The 26,839-nt window shown below is 38.4% G+C and overlaps 1 pseudogene; it reads right to left on the minus strand.

Annotated features, from left to right (window-relative positions):
• LOC133763713 (large ribosomal subunit protein uL3-like) lies at positions 1-26,839 on the minus strand (annotated as a pseudogene).

Consider the following 26,839-nt stretch of genomic DNA (forward strand, 5'->3'; position numbering starts at 1 on the left):
TTAAATGCCTTCCTTTGCAACTTGGTCTTTCTGAAGTGATTCCATGAAAGTCTTGCTTTCCTCTACAGTCTGGAAGTGGTGATGGCCAAACCTGGAGGTGGTGTTGATGAACTTAAGGTCAATCTTACAGACTCAGAAGATGCAGACCAAACAGCGGAGGATCAGCATTTGATACTTGGTCCCCACCACACAGCATTTCAGCATGACAAAGTCATTGGTCACTTCATCATAATGGACAGAGTCATCCAGAAGGTTGATGCTTTTGTTGGACAGGTTATAGTTGGTAGAAGCATTATTCTTGATCAGGTTACTGTCCTTGATCAAGTTAGCCCTGCCCAATCTTGCAAGTCTTCTTGCTGATTTATGTGTGGTGATGAAGTCTTTTTGCCCAGTCTGTGCCACAGAGTAGGCCAGCTGTGCAGTGCAGGGTCTTAGTCCACCCATACAGGATGGACTGGTTCCGAGGAAAGGTGTGTGCACCGCTCGCCCGTTCCCCAGCCTCCCGATCCTGGAGACAGTCAGACACAGCGGGGAGCCAAGTCTAGTAGCAAGAACTCCTTTACTTTGTGCATAACAGTACCTTTTATAGCACAAAACTACAGAGTCATTGGGGCAGGGCTAAGGACCAACCAATCATTTAAAAAATCACCTTACGGGGAGATTTCTATAGGACTAGCCATATGTCTATACACTTGTTACTAGTTTTGTTACCTCCCCTGATGTTGCACAGCCAATTAGTTTTAGTGGTAAACAACTTTGGATTCCGCCCATCTTACTTGCTCTGGGTGCCATCTTACTCGGCTCCACGTGGCTCGGCTCCGCGTGGCTCGGCTCCGCGTGGCTCCGTTCCGCGCAGCTCGGGCAGGGGCACCCGGGGGCAGCTGCGCATGTGGAGCCCCCAGGCCTGGCCTGGCCATGCCATGGCTGCGCTCATGCCCCGCAGTGCAGGGTGCCACACACCCAATACAGGCAACCTTGCACAGTTCGTGGTAGTCTCTTGGTGTGCCAGTGGATGGTGACCTCTTGGTGGCCTTTGTCTTTGGTCACACAAAGGACACTGATCATCTTGTCCTTACCAAACACTTGGTTCATTGGAATATGCTACTCCAGTCATTCTAGTGTTCAGTTCAGTCTCTCATCCATGGTGCCTCGATCTCCATCACATGGGCTTTCTTCTGCCATAGAGGAAACAGGTACGTCTGGGTGTGGATGATGATGCTGGCGACCCGGTAGTATTTCCCTCATGTTCCATGCTGTTGAAGTCCTTCTTCAACTGCTCCTTCTGATGTCATCCTGCCATTTCTTGCAATACTTGGTGAAGGACTTCTTCTTCAGTTCTTGAAAAAGTGCCTTTTGTACTCATCAATGATACACTTGGCAAAGATGGTCTTAAAGGTCTGTTGGCTTCAAGCAGCTTCCATGTAAACCATAATGCCTACAACCACCATGGGTGGTGTCTCCACAATGGTCATAGCCTCCACAACTTCCTTCTGGTTCACTTTGAATCTGAGCATATCAAATATTCACAGATGTGAGTCATGTTGGCCTTGTAGCCCAGGAAGGCTGTAAGGTACACAGGCTTGGAAGAACCATCCTTGGGGAAACTCTTTACCTACCTGTGAGGCCTATTGCTGTGCTTCTTAGGCATGAAGCCCAGGATCCCATGTCTGGGAACAGAGAACTTCCAGTGAGGTCCTGCTTCTAAATCTGCTGTGGAGCCAATATAGTTATAATTAAAGAATATAAGCCCAAGCCCTACATCTCTGTGTTTTTGTTATTTATAGCAACAAATGTTATCCAAAAATGTCAGAGAAAGGTGATCAAGTTTATTATGCTTTGAGAAACAAGAGAATAGTACAATGTTGATTATTATATAGAAAATTACAGCTAATACAGAATAAATGTGATGAGTTAAATTATTAATAATAATAGTTGAATATTTTAAACTGCAGTTTTAAATAATGGGGTGCTTTCAATCTCTTTTTAAAGGTGGTATGGAAAGCATCGCATTATTTGCAATCCCCTATATAATAATCAGTATCATTCCTGGGACTAATATATACACATTGACCATTTGTACTGATATTTTTGGGACAAACCATTGTCAGTTTTTAATCACTCTTTAATCATCTGCTGAGGAGAGTAAAATGTTCCCATGTTTACATCTATCAGGAAATCTGTCCCCCTTCCTGAATTCACTTTGCTCCTTTCTTCCATTTTCTCATACCCTTTCTGCCTTATGTTCACTTTCCCTTCCTCTCCAATTGTTTCTCTCTCTCTCTCTCTCTCACTCTCCCTACTCCAAAAAAAAAAAAAACCACACACAACATTTATTGAACACATCATAGTGTCACCCTATATCAAAAGTCACTAAGATGTGATTCTTGGCCTTCAGTTCTCAAAGGAAGAAATCTGTATCAGCATGATGAGACCGAAAATTTCAACCTTGAATTCACCTGATCTCAAAAGAACTTTCTCTTTAACAATGGCAAATCTCAATACACCAAAAACATTGATTCCTAAGATCATATTATCTTTGAATCATCAGAGAAAGAACCCAACCTTTCACCTGACTCAGTGCCAGAAATGAGATCTGAAGGAGTTCACAGGTATTCTTTGAGGACAAGAAGGGATGACTCACCTTCAGTTTCTCTTGTTACTCATCTTCCCTTTGACTGTGGTGACTGATGAGGTAAATTCCCTCAGCAAGCTGAGGCAATAGTTTCCAAAAGAAAGTAAGTTTTGTTTTGTATTTGCTCCTCCTCATCATCAAGCTGTGCTTACGTTCCCAGCCCCAATCTGCCCACAAACGGCCATCTGGCCCACAGCTGCTGTGTCCAGCTGGAAACACTGCTGCATGAGCAGTCCAAGGGCTCCTTTTACTTCTTGTAAATGACAATGTCTGCGTTGTAGGTTGCCCCTCCCTTCAACTGGAAAGGCAACAACTGTCATTTTATTTAATTTTTCTTTTCATGCATGGTTGTTTACAATGGGAACACATATGTCAGGCATATGGCAGGCGAAATGGTGGGCTTAAACTTTGAGCATGACCAGTTGCATTTCATCGGCTCTAAGAGTACAGTTCTCAGGGAAAAGCTTAGAAGTTGAAGTGGCAAGGTTAGCGTTGTGGACTCCAGCCAGAAGCATGCTCATTTATTTGGTCAGAAGAGCCTGCTGGTTGAGTGCTAATGGTGCTAGAAAATAACCTTGCCTTTATTATTTTTTTTCTTTCTTTTCCTAACCAAGCTTGCTGATAAGATTAGGATTAACAATAATTAATGTTTATAGAGTGCTTATTGTGTCCTTGGCACAGTGCTGAGTGGTTTGTAAGGATTATCTTATTAAATATTCTTAACCACCCTATGAAGTGGATATAAACATTACTCCAATCCAAAATTTCAAAATTGGAATTTTGAAGAAAGAAAGTCACTTGTCCAAGGCCACATAGCTCGTTCAGCATACTGCCCTGTGTTTGCTAAATGGTAGGATTATTGTCAACTGCTTGAGGACAGGTACTATGAACTGTCCAGCAACGGTAGCTCAATATCTGGCATAGAACCTCCCTCAGAGAAGACACTAAGAAATGATAGATATCAAATAAAACGATAAAAATGCTTGCACTTTGCAGTAGAAGGTTATTTGTTTTCTCCTCTAAAAACCATGAATCTCTTTAAGCAGCTTTACTGGAAGCTATCTACCCTTAGGGACATGGTAGAGAAAAATACCACTGGTCCGCTGATCACTCTTGGAACTATTATCACTCATACACAATCTGCCCCTTCTTGCTTTAAGAAAGATTATAATTAATGTTGTCTTAAATCTGCCTTCAAAGGTTCCTGGAGTCAGCTTGTTTATTGCATTAACACACCCTCTGTGTTCCACCTATTCTGTCTTATCCACCTCCCAAATCCAGCTGAGACGTTATCAACTCCAGAAAGTATTCACAGGTTCCTTGTTTCCCTTTTGCTCTTGTGGTGTTCAGACTCTTGAACATCAAAAGATAATGACAGCAACCCAGCAGATGATGTGTAGAAGCTGAGGGCTAAGAAGCTGAGTATAGAGAGCTTGGCATACAGATACAGTTTTTTATTCTGGACAGTCCCTGGAATATTGGTTAACAATGACTCTTTGGTCCAGGCTTTGGGACCAGACTTTTGGTCTCATATCCTTCGTGGCTGCGATACCATTCTTTCCTCAGCTTCTTCTCATCTGTAGGTGTCCAACTGTGATCATGTATAAAGACACAGACTTATAATGAAATTATTTCCTCATACTGAAATATTAGACAGTATTCTAACTAACATGTACACACACATTCAATCTGTTCCAGGCAGTTTACTTGCAAAATAGTATCAGTCTGGTAACCAAAGAGCAGTGCTAGTCTAAATTGAAACAGAATATATCAGTTTCTTAGGTTGGAATTTTAGGGCTCCTATGGAGGTCTTTCTTCCTCAATCATCTTCCCTTCTTGCTGCTTCCTAAAAATCTACCCAATAATTCCATTTGGTTGTACTTGGCTCTGTATATGGAGTCAAAATTTGATGTCCAAATATTTTGTCTTTAGGAGCTTTCCTTCCAGGCAGTGTATTCATCTGGAGACTCAAGCTATTACACTGGTTGTGAGTTTTGCTTTGTTCTCTTATTTGGCCCATCCATGTTTAGAACTAGGGTCAGAATAACCTCAAAAAACCTGTTATTTGTTCAGAGTCCCATAAATGGCAAAATGATTTTAGAGGCCCTCTCTTGGGCCTTAAAACTTCCCTACAAGGGATAAGACTTTCAATTTATTTTGCAAATGAAGAAATCAAGACTTAAAGAGATGGACTTCTGACCCAAGGACTCCCAACTGGTAAATGAAAGGCTGTTGTGTTGTAGCTCCCCATGCTTTTCCTAGCATATATTTCCCATTCTGTACACTCACTCATGCAGTGCCTCCCCCAGTGCAGGTTCCTGCAAGCTCACCTGAAATTGAGTCCAATTACTTTTTCAGGTGTCTCATTTTGAGAACAAGGATGAGGTCAATTCTCTCCTCTGGGTCTTTGGTGGAAGGTGACTCTGCTGGGAAAGTTACAGGGAAAAGTGAGGGGAGGAAAAAATGGAGAGAGAGGCCGGTGCCGCGGCTCACTAGGCTAATCGTCTGCCTGCGGCGCCGGCACACTGGGTTCTAGTCCTGGTTGGGATGCTGGATTCTGTCCCGGTTAGCCCTCTTCCAGTCCAGCTCTCTGCTGTGACTCGGGAAGGCAGTGGAGGATGGCCCAAGTGCTTGGGCCCTGCATCTGCATGGGAGACCAAGAGGAAGCACCTGGGTTCTGGCTTCAAATCAGCACAGCACGCCAGCCATAGTGGCCATTTAGGGGGTGAACCACTGAAAGGAAGACCTTTCTCTCTGTCTCTCTCTCACTGTCTAACTCTGCCTGTCAAAATAATAATAATAATAATAATAATAATAATAATAATAATAATGGAGAGAGAATTCTGAGTAGTTAAAACTCAGTGAATGTGAAACTTCCATTAATCAGAACTCCAATTTTAGTAGGAAGAAATAAACCTTGACAAGAGCACTTTTTTTTTTACAAAGGCAATTATAATAAATTAAAACAAAATAAAAACTTTCCTGATTATATCATGGATACTGTTAGATTGTAAGTTAGGGAGGCTCTTTACTCATCGTTACTCCTTTTTAACTAATACTCTGCCTGAAATACATTCGGAGTTAGCACATTTGGGTTCTTTTATTTGTTTTTTACTACGTTAATTTTTTATTTCTATCACCTAAACGTATAGTTATAATTTAAATTTTTAAAACCATAAAATCAATGATATTTTCATGTCTTAAAATGAAAAACAGCAGGGTCCCTACCATGAAATTCTAGTACATTATCAAACAACTTTCAAATATTTTGACAATTCTGAAATTTTTTATTTCTAAATAATATAAGAATACTGGATTTCCTTCACTTGTAGATTTTATAGATTATTTATCAACTTAGTGTTAACTCTAGAGATTATCTAATGGCCTATTTTTGGTAGTTGATGATTTAAGTTATGTGTAATCTTTATGTTTAATCTCCATTCCCCCAACTTTTTAGTCTCTATCCTTTGAATATAGCAGTTGCACAATTTGGTTAAATGAATAAATCATTTACCTTATTACATCTAAGTTTCTTTGCTACTAAGCCAGATAATGTACTATGATTATGTTTTCTTTATTATGTGCTTTGCTTTTTTTCTCAGGTTAACTACCTGTTTTACGCTTATTTCTTTTTATTTATTAAAATTCCTATTAAATTTTCAATCATGCCTTTAAAATACAACACAGTTTCAATATTTTTTCACATACGTTGATATATGTATCATATGTACCAAGTAATTTCTTAGTTCCTTTTTGATGTTTTTCTCTTAGATGCCTCATCTTTGCTCAAATCTGGTTGACCTGTTCTATAGAAATGACTCAGTTGCTATCATCCTGATTGTGCTAAGAAGCCCTTGCAAGGGTCCCTAAAGATCCGCTCCTCTTGGTACTCCTGGTTTTGTGCAATCTCCTCCTCTCAGGTGCAGTCTGAAATTATTCACTCCATCTAACAATCACACATGGCAGAAGTGAGGGGATATCTCTTTCTGAATCAAGATTATGGTTTCTAAACTGGGAACTTTGCGGTCACTGGGCTTTCCCTCTCTCTGTTTCAGTTTCTCAGTTGTCCACATCTGGAGGAATCAGAGGCAATATTGTGCAGCAGTGATGTAGACAGACTTATGTAGCAATCATCTGCTAATGTGAGCCTACAGGCTGCCTCCATGCCCATCCCAATTTAGACTTAAGACTGCGGTCCTCGCACTCTATCTTCTATCTTGACTCACCTACTTATTTGTTCAAGAAAATGCGTTACTATCCTGGTAAGGAGGAATGGGAAGGTAAGTTTTTTATTTTTTAAAATTTCTGCATGTCCCACTATCTTTTCATGATCCACATACTTGCCTGATAATTTGACTTGGCATTGAATCTAGGTTGAAAATATTTTTTTTTCATTTAGATTTACTTTCATGTATTGCTGTGGAAAATTCTGATTTCACTGTTTCCTGTTGAAGACAATTGACATATTCTTTTCTTTTCTTTTCTTGGGTTGTGTTGGATCTTCTCTGAACCCAGATAACATTGACAACACTGGGCTTTAGGATATTTGAAATTATTCTAGTCAAAATGCCGGGTAAAACTTGACATTGAGACAGTGCATGCACACACATGGAAATGACATATAAGTGATGGTGCACTCTGACTGGGTGGTTCCTATGATAGATACTATAATGTGCCATCCAGTTCCCCTTCAGGAATGAAACACTCAATACCAGTTGTGGGAGGTACTACTGGATGACAGCCCTCAGCAGAGATCTCTCTGCACTGGGCTGAAAAAAATTGGCACACAATACTTATATCCCCTTCCAGGAAAAACCCACAATCAATGACTGATTAACTCTGGATGTATGGGCCTATCTTCTTTCTTCAGTTAGGGATGATTCTGAAGAAAATTCCAATTCCAAAAGTTACAGCTTTTCACTAAGACTTTACCATATCTCAGTTGTTCTCTTCAATCCTGCTCATTCATTCTGCCCTACAGATGCTGAGTCCAGGAGCACTCCCTAATATGTGTCCTGCAGACTCTTCTTATTTGCATAACTTGTAACAGTGTTCTAGCCTGTACAGAGACAATATTTTCAGTAAACCATGGGTGACTAGCTGGGTACCCTGAGTCATATCAACCTGGAGTTCAATGCCCTTCAGCCCTTCAGTTTGAGAATATTTATGTGAATGACATTTTTGGTAATTTCCTTTCCATCGTTTTCTTTCTTTTTCTGGATATCTTTAATTGAATATTTGATATCCTTTATTTATCCTTTCACCTTATATTTTTTCTTCTATATGTTATGCTTTTTAAATCTTGTACATATCTTGTGTTGAGAATTTCCTTGACCTATTTTCAATCTTACTAATTTTATATTTAGCTATCATATATTAATTTCCAACTGATTTTAGGTACTCTGTTTATTTTCCTCTTCTCTATCTCTTTCCTTCTGTCTTTGGGTTTCTCAACTTTCTTCCTGCAATCTTCTTATTTCATGGATACAATATCTTCTTTTATCTCCTAGAGTTGACTTGTAGTTGATTGTTCCATGTGTCCAGGTAGAGTTGAAGTTATAAACAAACACTAGACAGAGACTGTAAATATACCATAAAGCTAAGGCTTTATTCTGTGGATAGTATGAGAATCAAGTAACGTAATTTAGATATGGTCCTATTATAGAGGCTAAAACATAGTAACTGTTCAGGAAATAATACAAGAAAAGGGGAGAAGAAAAATTCTTTTTAATAGTTCAGGTGAGCGAGCGATATGTTTGTCTTTAATTAAAGAGTATCATTGGATATAAAATAAATGGAAGGATTAGAGGCTTATTAAGATAGGTATCTATTAATCTTATTCAGTTAATTATATTGTTCTTTTCTTACAGGCAGGGAAGAGTCCTCATATAAATTGATTATATGAATTTTTCAAATTATAGCAGGAGTGTGGTCATTATTCATTGCCTCTTATACCTTGGAGTAGCTTTATATTCTATAGCATTACAGTATCATTGACATTATATTTTACTATAATACCTCTAGAGCATTTGTAGTGTGATTTCCTTTTGGGTGAATGTGTAAACAAACACAATCACATATAAATTGTTTTAGGATGGATAATTGGAAATTAAGTGCACCATTTCCTCCTTCCCTTCTTCCCTTCCTTCCTTCCTTCCTTCCTCCTTCCTTCCTTCCTTCCATCCTTCCTTCCTACCTTCCACTCTTCATTCTCTCCTTTTTCCAATCTACCCAACAATCTTTCTCTCCTCATTAATTAGTTGAGTAGCTGTCATGTTGCAGCTACCAGGTAAGCTACAAAATTCTCTGTCTGTTAGCTTCAGACCTGGGAAGAGATTCTACCACAAACTTGACTTTAGTGACTAAATTTATATATATTATCTATTATAATGCAAAGTAGAATCCTGTAGTTTGTTGACATCTATATCCAGCTGGTAAGGTTCCTCATGCATGCCCTTGGATTGTTGTGCATTGTCTGTTCACTCTATATCCATGCCCTTCATTTCTACACAAATGTGAGCTTTTGGTAGGGAAGAGACAAACTTTCCATGGTAAATCTTTCTTGTTCCTCAGGTTCTGGGTCCCTGGGTGCTCTCATTATCATAAACATAATTATTCACATGAAGATTGCTAAAATAAAAATAATCAATAAACAAAACATGTTACCATGTTGTTTTATTCCCTGTTACATTTCAGAGCAGAATTATATTTCATTCTAACACTGCTAGATCATTCATAGTCCAATTTCCTTCTGGTAAATGCATAAAGAAACACAAAACCGAAGAAAAATTGCTAAGAAAATTTGAAGAGGAAATTTCATCAAACAGTATAATGATGCAAACTCAAGGAAGGAATAGATGGGACCTCAGATTGGGTGAGGTGGAGACATGATTAAAACATCTTTTCCCACTGGGGCATCTGAAAAAATTACTAATCCTCTCTGAGCACTACACACTGATTGTAGTAAAACAGGCATAATAACATCTTTCTTTATAACCCTGGACCGCAGGAGCATAAATTGAATAACATAAGGGAAAGCAATTTGAACTACTTGGACATCAGGAGTGACTGACCTAAGGCATGGTTTTATGATTTTCTCTTTGAAATTTGGCATTTCAAATGGTGACCTAAAAGACATTATTTGAAGTTAAAAGCATTAACATACTGCATTTACGATGATCTTTTAATTGCAAGAACCTAAAGTCATATAAAACATCATGTTTGGATGACCATTAAAAATAAGTTTGAATTTTTTTTTTTTAAATTAAAGCAATTGCTATACTTTATTAGTCAGGAGAGGCTAGGCTAGTGCTGTGGTAACAAACAACCCCATATTTTCACTGATTTAATACCTTGAGTTATTTCTCACTAACACAAAATCTGGTAGAAATCCAGGCAGCTCTCCAGGGTAGCTGCCAGAGCAGTGATTCAGCACTCCATGCTTCCTCAGTCCTGTGGCTTCACCAGTGCAAGATAAGAATTTCTCCTTGATTGCTGGCATTGCTGGTGGACAGACTGGAGAATAAGTGCTTTCCAAGATCTCTGCCTGGAAGTGCCACATCTCATTCTGTTATACATTATTGTATTTAATTAGTCGACATTAGACAAATATCCCTCCCCATCCCCAAATGCTAAGAAGTTTAGACTCCATATAACCAGAATGGAAAGGTGATCTGAATATTGGGCATAAATAATGTCTATAATGATGTCTGCAGTACTTATACTCTTGGAACTTGCTTCCCATTCCATGGATCATAGGTCTAACAACGATAAAGACGAAAAGAAATCAGCCCTAACAATTCATTAAGCAGGAAGAATAATTAAGCCTTTATGGAGTAGAACCCAGAGCTTCCAGCTGCTGATTCAGCACTTTTACTCCAGTAGCATTCCACAAGTTCTTTCCTTGGAAGTTTAATAGGTTTCTTTCCTAGGCAAGATTGATTGCACTATTAAATTAATTCATCAACAAGGTTAACATTGGGATCAAGAAGGATAAATAGGTTCATTTGTAGAAGAACTTCTTAAAGATTTTAAAGAAATACAATACACTATGTTCTGGTGCTAGAATATTAAGTAATTATTTGTCACTCTTGAGTACACGAACCATACCATCATTCCTAATATTTATTATTTTTGGAGTATCATGTAAGTGAAGCTCTTACTTCAGGAAATGCCACATTTCACATTGTATTTGTAAAATTACTTTTTAAAACTGACATACAGAAATTGATACACATGTGTATCCATGTGTTGAGCAATGTGATATTTCAATACATGTATATATTGTGTATTTTTAAAAACAAAATAAGCATATCTATTTCCTCAACTACATATCTTTCTGTGATAAGAATATTCTCAAAATTTTTCTTCTTTTTTTGAAATATGCAGTATGTTATGGCTATCTATAATCTTTCTTCAATGCAATAGAACAAGAGAACTTGTTTCTCTTGTATAATTATAGCTTAGTGTCCATTGAAACAACCTTTTTGCAATTCTCCCTCCATTCTCCTCCATTCTTCTCAGCATCTAGAAGGCACTATTCTACTCTCAGCTACTATAGGACCAACATTTTTTTTTAGATTCTGTATATCATTGAGACCATGCAGTGTCTATCTTTCTGTTTCTGGCTTATTTAACTTACATAATGACCTTCAGTTCCACCCATGTATTCACAAATGACAGAATTTCAACATTTTAAAGGCCAAATGGTATTCTTTTGTGTATATTTGCAACATTTTCTTTATACATTCATTGGTTGATGGGCACTAGGGTTGTTCCCAATTAGGGTGAATTTTGATGTCATTAACATGGGAGTACATTTCTCTCTGTTTTTATTTTCTTTGAAGTTATATTCAGTAGTGGGATTGATGGGTTACATAAGAGTTCAATTTTTAATTTTTTGAGTATCCTACATACTATTTTTCCCAGTGGGTATGCTAATTTACATGACCATGAATAGCACATTTGGGTTCCATTTCTGCACGTCCTGCTGGAATTTGTTCTTTTGTGTTTTTGAAAATAGGCATTCTTAACAGTATGGGGGGATTGCTCATTGTGTTTTTGACACTTCTCTGATGATTTGTAGTATTGTCCACTTTTTCATATACCTTTTGGCCATTTGTATATCTTCTTTTGAAAAATGCCTATTTAGTTCTACTGTTCTTTTTTTAAGATTTATTATATTTATTTGAAAGACAGAGATATAGAGGGAGGTAGAGACAAAGGTCTTCCATCTGCTAGTTCACTCCCCAATTGGCCGCAATGGCCAGAGCTGCGCTAATCTGAAGCCAGGAGCCAGAAGCTTCTGGGTCTCCCACGTGGGTGCAGGGGCCCAAGCACTTGGGCCATCTTCTACTGCTTTCCCAGGCCATAGCAGAGAGCTGGATCAGAAGAGGAGCTGGGACTTGAACCGGTGCCCATATGGGATGCCGGTGCTTCAGGCCAGGGCTTACCCGCTGCACCACAGCGTCAGCCCCCCTAATGTTCATTTTTAACCAGATTATTTGTTTCTTGCTATTTTGAGTTCCCTATATATTCTCGATATTAATTCTATGTAAGCTGCATAGTTTGCAAATATTTTCGTTCATTGTCTAGGTTGTTTCTTTACTCTGTTGATTGTTTCCCTTGTTCTCAGAGGGTTTTATTTTGACACAGTCCCATTTCTCTGTTTTTGGTCTTGTTTTCTGTGGTTTGGGATATTATTCAAAAATACTTCTTTGTTCTAATTGTTTTGCCTGTGCTTTTTCCTAGCATTTTCATGGTTTCAGGTATATTTAAGCCTTTAATTCATTTTGAGGCTTTATTTTTTACGGTGAGAGATTGAAGGCAGGGCTCTAGTTTCATTCTTCTGCATGTAGATTTCCAATTTTCCCTACCCATTTATTAAAGAAACCATTCTTTCCTTCTTTGTATGTTCTTGACATCTTTATCTAAGACAGATTGACTATAGATGTGTGTTTTATTTCTATACCTTTCTACTTGCAAAATTGTTATGCAAGCAAATTTAATCTTTGGAAGATAATCTCATCATTGGTTAATAAATAGATTTTTTTAAACTGTGTAACCACTTCTTAGGCATGCATTTTCTTCATATCATGATTCTGAGGGTCTTATCCCATTGGTGCATATCACTCTTATTCCATCTATACATATTTCTACCCGTTGCAAATATTCATGAGCATATATTATACGCCAGCTCTTTTATTAACGTTAGATATTTATAGATGAACAAGATGTAATCTCTGTTTTTAAAAATCACATAGAATAAATTAGAGATGGCTTCTAAAGAATTAGTGTAATAGAATGTTCTAAGTGCTGTTACAGACATAGAAATGATATTCTATCGGAGCACAAAGTAGATGTGAGAAAATTTCTGGATGAAAATTCATAGGGCGCTGTCAGACAAACCATGATTAAGTCCTCCCCATCCTTTATTTGAAAAAATAGTTGAGTAGCTACATTTTATTTTATCTATTTTGGCCTACTGGGTTAACTAGATAATGTCTTTTGAAATCTTGTTTGATAAATGATGCAGGAGCTCTTCCTCACTGCTGTCATCATTTGCAGAAAGTATCGGCCTTCTGTGTGTATTTTCCTCCAAGTCACTAACAAAAATGTTTCTTGAGACAGGGCCAATGACCCACATAGAGCACTATTCTCAGTATAAGAGAACTCATACCACTAGAGAATTAACTGTCCTTAAACTAGTTTCAGCCTAAGTGAAAGTTCTGCAAGAAACAAGAAAATATTTAAACTTTTCCATGGCAGCCACTGCTTTCCAAATATTGTTCTCGTAAGTTTTGCTTCACAACAGAGAAACAGTGTTGTTGTTCCTAATGTTTACTTTTTGCATCTCTTTTCTAAATGTTCGTTGAGCTTCTACTAGGATATCCCACACAATGATAGCAAACTAGGGACTTTCAATTTTACCCCTTCAGTAACCTTGTAAGTTACCTTCATTTTCTTTACTCACCCTCACTTTACAGGTGCAGAAATTGAGACAATAAGAATTGATATATTTTGCTCAGGGACTGTGAATAAGTAGATGAACTGAAACTAATATGGGTCTTTCTAATTCCCTGACCCAGATAGTTTTAACTTACAACATACCATGCCTTTCTCTGAGGCCTCAAAGTTCTCCGAATGCCAATGTGGCAACCATTCTATTGATACCTGAATCATAAGACATTTCATATCTTATGATTACCTGAGACATCTGGTCCAATATCCCCCAGAAGTCCATAGGAACATCTTACATATATTCTATGCAATTATTATTATTAGAGAATCTTTGATCAGCTGATTAAATCTTCAGCGGATGGAGCTGAGCTGATCTGAAGCCAGGAGCCAGGATCTTCTTCCTGTTCTCTCACGTGGGTAGCAGGGATCTGGTTCTCAATTTTAACTCAGAGGATTTTCTCCCTGCTGAAATTTGATAACCTTCTAGAGGGTTTGGATGAGAAAAAGTCAAATAACACTTCCCACAATTGGATTACCTGAGAATTAGACTCCAGAATGGAGTTAGTACATGGAAAGTATATTAAGAAATGATCTTGGCATACAGAGGTACAGAATAGAGGTAAAGAAGTAAGCTTAGGCATAGAGAGAAGTTAAGCTATAAATGGACCCATTGATAGATTCTTCTGATCCTATGCATAGTTCTGGAGTTAGAATGGTGCTTCAGGTTATTTATTCTTTAAGATTTATCTATTTATTTGAAAGTCAGAGAGAGAGAGAGAGAGAGAGAGCGCTCTTCCATCTATTGGCTCACTCCTCAAATGACCACAATGACCAGGGCTGGGCTGTTCCAAAGCCACCAACCAGGAGCTTCCTTTATGTGGGTGCAGGGGTCCAAGCACATAGGCCATCCTCTGCTGCCCTCACAGGCTGCCAGCAGTGAGCTGGATCAGAAGCAGGGCAGTAGGGACTTAAACTGGTGCCCACATGGGATGCTGGCACTGCGGACAGTGGCTTAACCTGCTGCACCACAGCACTGGTCCCAAAAAGTCTTTCAGATTTATCATGATTTGAGATGGGACAGTCCTTACATAGAACTCACATTAGGTGCAGGCTGTTCCAGGAATGAACAAAACTTTGGAGGTGGCTCTTTGCAGTTAAAGAGAGAGATATTCCATCTGCTGGTTCACTCCTCAGGTGGCCACAACGGCTGGAGCTGCGTTGATCCGAAGCTGGGAGCCAGGAGCTCCTTCCAGGCCTCCCACCCGGGTGCACGGGCCCAAGCTCTTGGGCCATCTTCTACTGCTTTCCTAGGCCATAACAGAGAGCTGGATTGGAAGTGGAGCAGCCGGGATACGAACTGGCACCCATATGGGATGCCAGTACTGCATGCAGCGGCTTTACCTGCTACGCCACAGCCCTGGACCCAAAGCAGTATTTTTAATTCTACTACTAATTTCTGTTATTTCAATGACTGGTACTTTGGCTTTTGTCAATTTTCATTATTAAGCTGCAACCTGCAATGCCAGCATCCCATACAAATGCCTGTTTGAGTCCCACCTGCTTCACTTCCTATCCAGCTTCCTAAGAATGTGCCTGGGAAAGCAAAAAATGATGATCCAAGTACTTGGGCCCCTGCCACCCACCTGGGAGACTATGATGGAGATCCAGGCTCCTGGCTTCAGCCACCTGAGCCTCATCCATTGTGGCCATTTGGGGAGTGAACTGGCAGAGGGAAGATGTGTCTGTAACTCTGCCTTTCAAATAAATAAATCTTTTCTTTTTAAAAAAAGGCTTCTCAACCCCAATTTTCTAACAGAACTATCCCACCTGTGTACCAGACAGACCACCCATAGTTGAATTTTCAGTATTAGATATATTGTGGGCTTGAGTTGAGCTCTCTGATACAGATTATGCTCTCATGATTCTTCAAAGTGAGAATTCTTTGTTCTTATATAGTTCTGCTAAACAACAACTATAACAGTGACATATAAAAACAAAGAAATAACCCCAGAGAACATTGCACAATTAAGTCAAAACTGGTAAGTCATGAACCTGGGGCAAGCTTCCGTTATGTAATCAGAGAGAGTTCGGCTTTGATGGTATGAATTTATTTTTATTTTGGAGGATGTCTTCAGCTGAATATAACCAAAATGAGACTTAAAATATAGAAAAATCTAGGGCTCAAAGAATTGGAAGTTTAGGGATAAGAAAGAGTTGGTTACCTATTAGTCCAATATTATCTTCAAGGATCAAGTATAATTATATTTCTCTAGGTTGGCTACTTTGAAGTGGACTTTCCCTCTATGTATGATGCTTCTATGATTGTGCCTCGTATCAAAGGGGCTATATCTCCATTGAAATTTGGTGAGTAAGGGAGAGTTTCTTTCCTCCATGTCTTAAAAAACAATACCCCCCTTCAAAAAAAAGGTCACCAAAATCTTTCTTTATTCTTGTCAAATCAACTTATATAATGTGTTAGCTTTATTTTTTCGCATTTTTTGCTTTTTAACTTTACTTTCATGTTATTTTGACATTAATACAGAGAACAGATCCAATGTCACTCATGGATACAATTCTTAGAATATGATATTCCCTTCTCCCCTCCCTCCCACCTCCCCTTTTCCTTCCTTTCTTTCATTCGTTCTTCTTTCTTTTTTCTTTCTGAATCAACAATGCTATATGCATGATTACTTAGATCCCATTTCCTCAGTCACTCACAGGTAAGGAGATGAGGTAGCCGTGCCCGAGGCTGACTAATTATGTTTATTCTAAAGTTATAGTCAGTTCCCCTAAGCCACATGGTTGATGTTCAGTGAGATGGAGAAGGAATGAGATAGGTTAGTTCATTACAATGTCAAATGCCCCACGTGCATTTATCAACTTTTGTTTTTGGTCCTTTTTGTTTTACTTTTGAAAAAAAAATTGTTATTATATATTAATACATTAAAAGAGGCACAAAGAATGAGATAAACACTTGGAGACACAGCACTCAAGAAAACAAATGATAAAAATACAAAGGAAGCTCATTGTGTACCACATTTGCCTTCCCAGAGAGAATCACTCTCATGAAGGTTTTTTATTATTCCTGTGTACTTTCTTTATTCCAGATATCCATATATCCCTAAACAATGTCTGATAGTATGTAGCAAGCTTTTTAACACTATATAAATGGCAATAATTCTGTATAAATGTATCTGTCATTTATATACATATTTTTTGGACTTTTTTTGTGGTTTTCACCTGCCAACAGTTAGAAACCAAATTGTGGGCCTGAGTTTGTAGAATCACAGAATAGAAGCAGAAAAACAAAACTAACCTCCCATGTCAGTCCTTTGGTTTGGTAGAGTCACCATATCAGAGACCAGAATACGCCAAACAAAAATCCCTGAAAATCTAGCAGAGCAAGAAAAGGATACTGACATCTCTGTGAAATGAAAGAGAAGTCCTATGTTAGAGCCTATTAAGTATGAATCTGGAATGCAAGAAATTTAAAGATCTTGAAATAATTACAGGACAGACAAGTAGGAGTTTTTAACAGGGGGACTAGAAATAAGATGTGTGCAGTTGAGGGCCATGATCCAATTCAGGATCTGAAAATCAAAGCCTGGACTAAGAATCAGGCTGTTTGAAGGATGAAATTAGATTAAGGAGCCTGCAGATGCAGTTTTCAGATCCACATTTTTTTCTATACCACTATTTTAGACTCAGCGGGAATTGGAGATTAAAGCCCAAGTGGAAGGTAAATGATCAGCACATGGTCCTGTGATAATAAAGTTTAGAAAATTAAACAAAGATTTTGGCTCTCTCCCAGAGTCTGTGCCACCATCTTCCCTCTTGGCAAGCAGCATTGAGGAGCCAAGAACTAGACCTTGGTCCTTTTTCTTTCCTTATTTGCTGGAGAAGGATGCAGAAGGATGAAAAACCAATCTAACTTCACCACAGAAATGCTGGGCACATGAGCACATCACTCGACCACACACCCAGTCCAGCTCAAGCCACCATCGTATCTTGGTGGTTCCATAACAATTTCCTTCTAACTTGATTATGCTACTTCTTCTGTATCTGTTGCTCTACCCATGCAGATCTATTTATTCTGCATTGAATAACTCATTATTTAGGTCTAAAGAATTATACCATTGTACTTTTGGAATAGAATAATTATCAGATAATTAATCTGTGTTTATTTTTTCCTACACTTTTAGACTTTCTTCACCTCTCCTTGTATTTCTCTTTTCCAGTGGATAATTGGTCTTTGAAATGCTTTCTTTCAGGCAGATACTTAGGTAGAGTGGTAATGAGAAAGACACAGAGTTAAAGTTACATTTTCCCCACTTTGCAGAAGACTAACCCCATTGAAGAAATTAAGTAAGATCCTTTAGAGGGAGACAGAAAAGAAAATCATCTTTGACAGACATCACACCCAAGAAGGGATACTTCTCTATATTAAGAAGGCTAGAGTTGGTGGTGAGGTGCAAGAACCAGGGGGTGGATAGGTAGGGGATACCATATGGTGTTAGATGTTATACTTAAAGAAAGTATCACAAGTTATGTCACTGGTGTGACATGTTATAGCCATGACAAAGTGGGGGTTAAAATATCTCTTCCTCTTTTTAGGGGTTAATATGTTGCATTAGTTTTCTAGAGCTTTTGCTATATAAAATGCCTAAGATTGGGTAGCTTAGATAATAGAAACGTATTTTCTCATACTTCTGAAGACTGGAATTCCATAATCAAGGTGCTGGTGGGGTTAGTTTCCTCTGAGGCCTTTCCCTTTGGCTTTCAGATATTTGTGTTCTCCCTGGGTTTTCACATAGGCATTCCTCTGTGCATGTCTATGTCTGTGTCCTAATCTCTATTTCTTATAATGAAAAATAAAACTGGATTGAAGTCCACATATACAGCCTTCTTTTAATTAATTGCCTATCCTCAATTATAGACAAATTATAAGATATTGGGGCTATAAACTCAACAAGTGAATTTTAAAGAGAATGCCATTAAGCTTACCAGACATGTAAATATCCAACATCCTAGATGCATTGAGAGGAGAGGATACCTAAAATTTATAAAGAAAAAAATTCACAGCCTTGGTGCGTAGTGTGTATCTCATATTGACAATGGATATTGGTAATGGATAGGGGTTGGCTTTTGAATTAAAATTGTTTATTGAACATAAAGTGGCTGTTTCTTACTTCCCAGTGATATGTGTTATAAGGTATGTGTCATACACAGGGTGCTGTGAAGATACCAAAAGCATCCAATTTAGTACCTAAAGTCAGTTAGGTAAATGTCAAAGACTTCATGGGGAAATTATCCAGAGACAATGATATGAAATACTGCTTTCTGTGTCATTATGCTTGTAAACATTCCATAATGTCAGGCAAACTGCTTTGCTGATAATAGTCCAGACTAGGAATAATATCCTGGTGAGGTTCCACTTCTATATAATTTTAAATATTAATAGAAAGCCATTATCTGATAATATCTTAAGTAATATATAAATAATGACAGTATTGAGCTTGAAAATGTTTCATGTTTTCTCATCATCAGATTTTGACCTACTTGGTAGAAGTCTGTAGAGTTTTAAAATTTAATTATTTTTGTGTTCCATAGAAAAACATGTGACATTAGTAGGTTACTGACAAAACAGAAGAAAATAGGAGGAGAAAGAAGTACATGAAATATCTTGATGGAAGAATAGAAAAAAATGATAGGGAAAAATGTGAGAAAATAGTAGAGGGAGGAGGTAATAAGAGAAAAGAAAACTGTAAAAGAAATGACAGGAATTTGGCACAGAGAAAGAAAACAGAACTGACAAAGCAGTTAACCAATTCTCTATCAGAACAGAGCAGGGTGTAGCTCCAAGAGCCTTCGATACACATTCAAGGGCACTTCTGATTTTCTTGGGGAGTGATCCTAAGCAGGGAGGTTTCTGTAAAGATTGGAGACTCAATAGTAGCTCTTCATTGACAAATTGAGAATTCTTCATGTAATATGCACAAATCTCGGGAGCGTGTTCCCACTTCTCGTGTAAATGTTTTTTATATTAAGCACTATTGTTTTGTGTTCAGCAAGGTGGGCAGAGGTAAACTCACACACTCCTCAAAACATATTACACAGAGATTTTCCAGTGGCAAGGTTTTGTATCGACAACATCATCACTGAAGCTGAATGAAAATATCAAAGATATCCCAAGTTTTTGTGCCTAAAAATATGAGAGTGAGTATTTTCTTTTGCCTCCTGGGAAAATTGCCTTTACTCTAAACACATTATTCACTTTCCTCTGTTTCTCAATGAAACCCAAACCAATGTGTCTTGTTTACATTTCTCTTTTCAGGCTCATCATTCATGCTATCAGGAAATTTTAACAAATTGTAGTTGTTAAGAAGTTTGTGCTGGTCTGCTGGCTATCTTTATACTGACACACATAAACGTAGCCAAGAATTGGCTCATATGGTCTTGCCAAAATATTTGCAACAGAAAGAAGGAGCAGATACAAGCATTTATTTGGATAGATGTGTCCTAATAGTCTCTTAGAAATGTAGTATATGCTACTCAAGTTATGGCTTGAGTGTATCAGTACATTAACTTTCCTTAGAAATACACTGCAGTGCTTTCATGGTTTATGAAAGCCACTTTGTTGCATAAATGGGTTTTTGTCATAATTTAAGCTACTCATTTCAAGTCCAAGACAGAAAAATGTTAATACATGCTAGTACCCAAAAATATATTCTCTATGGATTTCCATTCCTGAATGGGGAATGCTAAACTTCTAACAATTTTTGTGAAAAACTAGGGCCAGTCTTAAAGGGCTCTGTGATTCTACTTGATGACAATAGAAGTTTGTGTTGCATCGCAGGTTTAGATCTTCATCTACATAAAACAATAAACTAATAAATAACTGTAATTTAAAAATCCCTTTCTGTGTTACAGTATATGGTTCTAGTGCCTGAGTTTTGAGATACTGGAGTTATTTCATGAGTTAAGGGGTATATTTTTTGCTTAAACTAGAGGCATATTTGGAAAACTGACTGCTTGAAACAGGAACTGAGAGAAATGGAGAGTTGCTCTATCTAAATTCATGTATTATTTTTAACCACTGCAAGAAATTCTCCAAATAGTCATTTACTACTTTAATGACACAGGGTTTTTAGTTTAAACTGCTCACTGAACAACTTCTTTTAACTCTCTGCCAAATTATTACCTTGTGCCAGTACAAACTGTACCTCCCAGAAAAATAGCCTCATCAAGTCCTGAGCTGCCATATGAGGGGGAAAGAAAATGCGTGTATGTGTGAAGGAGATTTGTCTTTAAATCTATCCTATATCTAATGCAAATAGAAGATAAGTTTTGGACAAATACATTGGGGTCATTGGATGTTTTTGACATAAGCTTACTTTTCAAAAGCTACCATCTAGAAATAACTTGGGATAGAACCAATCTTTCCTTTGTATTAGGTATGATGTGAACTCATTCTATACACAATTTGTAAACATTCTGGGGATCAAGTCTAATGTTCAAGAAGAGATTAGAATTCCACTGTTGTGGCTGGCACTGCGGTGAAGTGTGATAAAGCCCCAGCATGCAGTGCCAGCATCCCCTATGGGTGCCGGTTCAATTCCCAGCTGCTCCTCTTCTGATCCAACTCCCTGCTAATGCACCTGGGGAAGCAGCGGAGGATTGTCCAAGTCTACGGATCCCTGCACCCACATGGGACCCCTCTGCCCTGGAAAAAGCTCCTGGCTCCTGGCTTCGGATTGGCTCAGCTCCGGCCATTGTGGCTGTTTGGGGAATGAACCAGCAGACGAAAGACTTTCTCTCTCTCTCTCTCTCAACTAAATAAAAATAAATCTTTAAAAAAAATCATTGCTTCCACTGCAAACTGAATTTCTGCCTTTCATCATCAATGTGTTTACTCTGAGATTCAACTGGTTCTGGTACACAAGCATATGCAATTGTAGTTGTGGAATCCATAGAGTAATCATATTCATAGTCTCTTAATAGAAAATTACCAACCAGTAGTTTCAAAAGTATCTTCCTGTATGCCAAATGTCTCACATGACTTCACTTACTCAGCCATGTTGCAGCATAGCATGATACTCACTGCCCTTTGTGTTTGCAATATAGGGCTCCAATTTGACCAAGTTCAGCTGCTTCCAGAACAAACTATAACGAATTGGAGAGAGTCTATAATCAGTGGAGAATTTCTGTGGCTTGCAAATGTACCTCAAATTGCCAGTAATGAATATTCCATAAGCAAGAAGGCTTTTTAGTTCCAAATGCTATTAGAGAAACACAGATTCTGTCAAAAATACTTATTTTGCTAAATACTTTTGAAGTTAGCAAATAATTTTAGAGATTAAATAGAAAGACTCCAACCGTGAGTGTCATTTACATCCAAAGCTGGGCTTTTATGTACAAGCTGACTTCAAGTGAAACCTCCCAAAATCATACTCATCTTCCAAAGGGTTTTAGAGATGTGTTCAGATTTTCCAAAAGCTCAATCTCCATTCAATCAATATTGTTTGTGTTACTGGGATATTTCTATTTATAAAAGACTGGAAAGGTTCCTTCCAGTGATTGGGAAATAAATAGTTCACCGTTTGGAAGACAATTGACTTTCTCAGGTGGCTGGAGGACTTTGCATGCTTTGGGAATTTGCTGAAACACTAGAGCTACATCAACAAAACTGATTTCAAACAGATATGCTTGGAAGCTTTCAGAGCTGAAGGTGCCTTTGAGAGTATCTAGTTGTGACACATGATTTTTTTTTTTTTTAAATGAGAAAACCAATGCCTGGAAGTGGAAAACATATTCAGGTATGATGTAAATTAGTTTGATCTGATTCTTCTGAGTTTTAGCACCTCAGGCATTCCATCTCATTAGTAGACCTTTTTTTTTCAATTCTTATCAGTGAGTTAGTTAGGACATATTGTATGTCAAGCACTGTGGTGGAATGCAGAGATACCAAGAGGTATAAGGGGGGTTCTATATTCAAGGAGCTAGATACTGCAGTGAGGAAGAAGCAACTATACATTTTTTTTTTTTTTTTTTGGACAGGCGGAGTTAGACAGTGAGAGAGAGAGAGACAGGTCTTCCTTCCATTGGTTCACCCCCCAAATGGCTGCTACGGCCAGCGCACTGAGGCCAGAACGCTGTGCTGATCTGAAGCCAGGAGCCAGGTGCTTCTTCCTGGTCTCCCATGCGGGTGCAGGGCCCAAGTATTTGGGCCATCCTCCACTGCCTTCCCGAGCCACAGCAGAGAGCTGGACTGGAAGAGGAGCAACCGGGACAGAATCTGGCGCCCCAAGCAGGACTAGAACCCAGAGTGCTGGTGCCACAGGCGGAGGATTAGCCAAGTGAGCCGCAGCACAGGCTAAAGCAGTTATACATTCAACAGCACATTATAAAAGTTGCTATATTGAAAGTACTATGAGAACAGAGTAGATGGAATATTCTGGTAGGGGAGGTGAGATGAGTTCTTTTTTTTTTTTTTCATCTATCTACATATATTTATTTTGGTATTTTTTTATTAAACTTTTATTTAATGAATATAAATTTCCAAAGTACAGCTTATGGGTTACAATGGCTTCCCCCTCCCAAAACTTCCCTCCCACCCACAACCCTCCCCTTTCCCGCTCCCTCTCCCCTTCCAATTACATCTTGATTCATTTTCAATTCTCTCTATATACAGAAGATCAGTTTAGTATATATTAGGTAACAATTTCAACAGTTTGCCCCCATATAGCAACACAAAGTGAAAAAAAATACTGTTGGAGTATTAGTTATAGCATTAAATAACAGTGTACAGCACATTAAAGACAGAGATCCTACATAATATTTTTTTAAAAAATTAATTTTCTATGCCATTTCCAATTTAACACCAGGGTTTTTTTTTTTTTCATTTCCAGTTATCTTTATATACAGAAGATCGATTCAGTATATAATTAGTAAAGATCTCATCAGTTTGTACCAGCCCTGCAAAAGATGCTTAAAGATGTGTTACATACAGAAACACAGAAACACGGTCACCAATATGAAAGAAGGTAAAGGAAGGAAACCTCACAGCAAAAGATCACAGGAATCTCAAACCAGATATTAGAAAATATCTTTGGCAAATGGCAGGCAAAGTTACTCCTTCTCAATAGTCACATTGAATGTTAATGGCCTGAACTGTCCAGTTAAAAGACACCGATTGGCTGACTGGGTTAAGGAACAAAACCCTTCTTTTTGCTGCTTACAAGAAACTCATCTTTCCAACAATGATCCATACAGACTGAAAGTGAAAGGCTGGAAAAAGATATACCATGCCAACAGAAATGAAAAAAGAGGCCGGCGCCGCGGCTCACTAGGCTAATCCTCCGCCTTGCGGCGCTGGCACACCGGGTTCTAGTCCCGGTTGGGGCACTGATACTGTCCCGGTTGCCCCTCTTCCAGGCCAGCTCTCTGCTGTGGCCAGGGAGTGCAGTGGAGGATGGCCCAAGTGCTTGGGCCCTGCACCCCATGGGAGACCAGGAGAAGCCCCTGGCTCCTGCCATCGGATCAGCGCGGTGCGCTGGCCGCAGCATGCTACCGCGGCGGCCATTGGAGGGTGAACCAACAGCTAAGGAAGACCTTTCTCTCTGTCTCTCTCTCACTGTCCACTCTGCCTGTTAAAAATAAAAAAAAAAAATGAAAAAAGAGCGGGCGTAGCCATCTTAATATCGGACAACATAAACTTTACCACAAAAACTGTCAGGAGAGACAAAGAGGGGCACTATTTAATGATTAAGGGATCCATTCAACAGGAAGATATAACGATTATCAATGTATATGCACCTAATTACAGGGCACCAGCTTATTTAAAAGACTTGTTAAGGGACTTAAAGGGAGACTTAGACCCCAATACAATAGTACTGGGGGACTTCAATACTCCACTCTCAGAGATAGACAGATCAACAGACAGAAGATCAACAAGGAGACAGTAGATTTAAATGACACTATAGCCCAAATGGATCTAACAGATATCTACAGAGCATTTCATCCTACATCTAAGGACTTTACATTCTTCTCAGCAGTACATGGAACCTTCTCTAGGATTGACCACATACTAGGCCATAAAGCAAGTCTCAGCAAATTCAAAAGAATTAGAATCATACGATGCAGCTTCTCAGACCGCAAAGGAATGAAATTGGAAATTGGCAACTTGGGAATCCCTAGAGCACGTGCAAACACATGGAGATTGAACAACATGCTCCTGAATGAACAATGGGTCATAGAAGAAATTAAAAGAGAAATCAAAAATTTTCTGGAAGTAAATGAGGATAATAGCACAACATACCAAAACCTATGGGATACAACAAAAGCAGTGTTAAGAGGAAAGTTTATATCAATAGGTGCCTACATCAAGAAATTGGAAAGGCACCAAATAGATGAGCTTTCAAGTCATCTCAAGGATCTAGAAAATCTGCAGCAAACCAAACCCAAACCCAGTAGGAGAAGAGAAATAATTAAAATCAAAGAAGAAATCAACAGGATTGAATCCAAAAAAACATTACAAAAAATCAGCCAAACAAGGAGCTGTTTTTTTGAAAAAATAAACAAAATTGACACCCCATTGGCCCAACTAACTAAAAAAAAGAGAAAAGACCCAAATCAATAGGATCAGAGATGAAAAAGGAAACATAACAACAGACACCACAGAAATAAAAAGAATCATCAGAAATTACTACAAGGACTTGTATGCCAGCAAACAGGAAAATCTATCAGAAATGGACAGATTCTTGGACACATACAACCTCCCTAAATTGAGCCAGGAAGACATAGAAAACCTAAATAGACCCATAACTGACACAGAAATTGAAACAGTAATAAAGAGATGAGTTCTTAAAATAAGTATTCAAAGCCAAGTAGGATGAAGAGTATTTCAAGCAGGGAAGAGAGCATATGCTAAGATTTTGATGTATTTGATACAGCAAGTTTATTGTACAGTGGGATCTAAAAGAGATAAAACCAAAAGGATGGACAATAGTCAATGATGAAATGCTACGCTTTGTATAATTGCTTGAGTATTATCAGTGATTTATAGAGAGATACTGGAAGGCTTAAATCAAGTTTGCAATTTAAAACCAGAGACATCAGTCTGGAGATTGTATTAGAGAACAAAAAGATCAAAGAAAGGAGATCACGTTGGTGGGAAATGTCCTAACAGGGTCAGATCTGGCCCTAAAAAAGGTATTTCTTCTGTGCATGTTGTTGTTACCCACGAGGTACAGTTAGGCTTTCCCCAGTAAGATTTGTCATCTCTGCTCAGGCTATGTCTTATATTCTAAGCATTTAATTAAGGCATTGGGGGTCTGACACACAGTCTAGTTAATCCTGCTTCAAACATTGTTTCCACTCATCGCACGCTTCATAAATAGTTCCTTCCAGTGAGCATCCTCTCATTGTGCAAGTTAAGGGGGTATTTTTCTTAGTCTCTGTGATATCTATACATTCCATAGATCCTGCATCAGTCAAAAAGGATATAATTTGTTTTGTTATTAGGTTTAAGGGCCCTGTCAATTTTGGTACTACACCACTACATGTCCAATTTGTATAATTGTTGTGTGCATGACAAGTATAATTACCACATTCTAAAAATTTTAGACCTTTTACAATTGCTAGAGAAAAAATGTTCAATTAAATTTCTCCAAGGTCCCACCAACTCCTTAGCATGGGTTAACCAAGGAATAGTATGATTTTTTACTTTCGGCTTAATAAGGGATAGAGTCCCTATGGGCTCACATCCTGACCTTGGTACGTTTGATTCACAGGTAAAGGGCACATTATTAATATCAGGATATGTATAGGCTGGTGGGTTTTCGACTAAGCCTAACACTTGTTCTTCTGTTTTTACACTTGGCAATATAATTAAGAAATTAAGATGATAATTGTCATTATCAATCCATAAGCTCTGAGCATAGGTAATTCAAATCTTTCCCACAATCTCATTAAGTTACCTAATATTTTAAATCGTTTAAGCACTTGCTTACCTTTAATTAACTTACCTTTATCTGGGTCCCATTTCTTTAATTTTTCTTTTACCTGTTGTAGATGTGCTTGTTGTCGGGCTGCTAATTCATCTTGTTTGTCCTCGGGCAATCCCTCAAAAGGATTTACAAGTGGTGGCTTTTCTTCCTCACTTAATTGTTTGAGTATGTACTGTTCATAGAGGTCTTTTGCTTCTCTTCCTTTAATGTACATTTCTCCGTTTGCTGCTGCTGTTGCCAT

The sequence above is a fragment of the Lepus europaeus genome, chromosome 7 (genome assembly GCF_033115175.1).
Source record: "Lepus europaeus isolate LE1 chromosome 7, mLepTim1.pri, whole genome shotgun sequence".
Lineage (NCBI taxonomy): Eukaryota > Metazoa > Chordata > Mammalia > Lagomorpha > Leporidae > Lepus > Lepus europaeus.